Source organism: Carlito syrichta, unplaced genomic scaffold (genome assembly GCF_000164805.1).
Source record: "Carlito syrichta isolate Samal-C Ts95f unplaced genomic scaffold, Tarsius_syrichta-2.0.1 Scaffold307331, whole genome shotgun sequence".
NCBI lineage: Eukaryota > Metazoa > Chordata > Mammalia > Primates > Tarsiidae > Carlito > Carlito syrichta.
In genome coordinates this window covers 891,740-893,492 of record NW_007251427.1, presented here as the reverse complement: position 1 = coordinate 893,492, position 1,753 = coordinate 891,740, and positions in this window count along the sequence as shown.

Genomic DNA, 1,753 nt, shown 5'->3' with positions numbered 1-1,753 from the left:
AAGAAGAAGAAATTTAGACACAGACACAAACCAAAAACACAGGGAGAAGATGGACATAAACAAGCTAAGGAGAGAGGACACAGAAGCAAGCATTCCTGCCAACACTTTGATCTTGGACTTTTAGCCTCCATAATAGTAAGAAAATAAATATCTGTTGGTTCAGCCACCCAGTCTGCAGTACTTTGTTATGAAAGCCCTAGCAGAATAATACAGATCTCAAAACATTCATTTAGAAATAGGGGGAAATGACCGGACTTGGTGGCTCAGTCATAATCCCAGCTTTTTGACAGGCTGAGGTGAGTGGATTGCCTGAGCCCCCGGGGTTCGATACCAGCCCGGGCAACTTGGTGAGACTTCATCTCTACAATAAATAAAAAAATTAACTGGGCGCGGGAGCGTGTTCCTGTAGTTCTGGCTGCTTGGAAGGCTGAGGTGGAAGGATTGTTTGAGCCCAGTCGGTTGACGCTGCACTGGCCATGAGTGTGCCACTGCATTCCAGCCTGGGCAACAGAGTGAGACTCCATCTCAAAATATATATTCCAACCAGTAGTCCAACTCCTGTGAATTCTATCCTATACAAATAAAATCACTCATACATAAAGACAAAGAGTGTGTAGTCATTTTCTAGAACTGTCACAACAAAATACGACAGACTGGGTGGTCTTAAACCATACATTTATTTTCTCAGTTTTGGAGTCTGGAAGTCCAAGATTAAGGTGAAGGCAGGTTTAGTTTCTCCTGAGGCCCCTCTCTTTGGTTTGCAAATGAATACCTTCTTTCTTGTCCTCATATGGCCTTTTCACTGTGGATGCACATCCTGGTGTCTATTCCTCTTCTAACAAGGACACTAGTCCCAGTATCCCATTCTTATGACTTTATTTAATCTTTTTTTTTTTTGAGTTGAAGTCTCACTCTGTCGCCCAGACTGGAGTGCAGTGGCATTCTCCTGGCCACCGCAGCCTCTACGTGCGTGGGCCACCACGTCCAGCTAGTTTTTGGTTTATTGTAGAGATGAGGTCTCGCCAAGTTGTCCGGGCAGGTCTGGAACCCGCGGGCTAAGGCAATCCATTCACCTTGGCCTCCCAAAGTGCTGGGATTATAGGCTTTGCCACCGAGCCCGGCCGAGTTTGTTTAATCTTAATTACCCTCTTTAAAGGCCTTATCTCCAAAAACGGTCACATTAGGGGTTAGGACTTCACCACATGAATTTTGGGAAAATATATTTTCATCCATACAGGATATTTACTAGACAGGGCATGGTGACTCAAGCCTGTAATCTCAGCACTTTGGGAGGCTGAGGCGAGAGAATTACCTAAACTTGGAGGTTCAAGACCAGTCTGAGCAACTTGGTAAGACCTTGTCTCTACAATAAATCAAAAAATAATCCTGGTGTGGTAGTGCACGCCTGTAATTCCAGCTATTTGGAAGGCTGAGGTGGAAGGATTGCCTGAGCCCAGCAGGTCGAGGCTGCGGTGGCTGTGAGCATGCCACTGCACTTCAGCCTGGGTGACAGAGTGAGACTCCAACTAAAAAAAACAAAAACAAAACCAGGATATTTACTGTAAAATTGTTCACAATAAAAAAACACAACAAATGAAATAAATGTTCATCAAGCATAAGAAATAATATTGGCAGTCTCTTCGTAGCTGCTATTGTGCCTCGTCTCATCTCATCTCCTCCCTCTTCCAGAGAATGGCCACTATTCTGATTTTCCTGTAATCATTCCCTTACTTATCTTTTTTTTTTTTTTTTG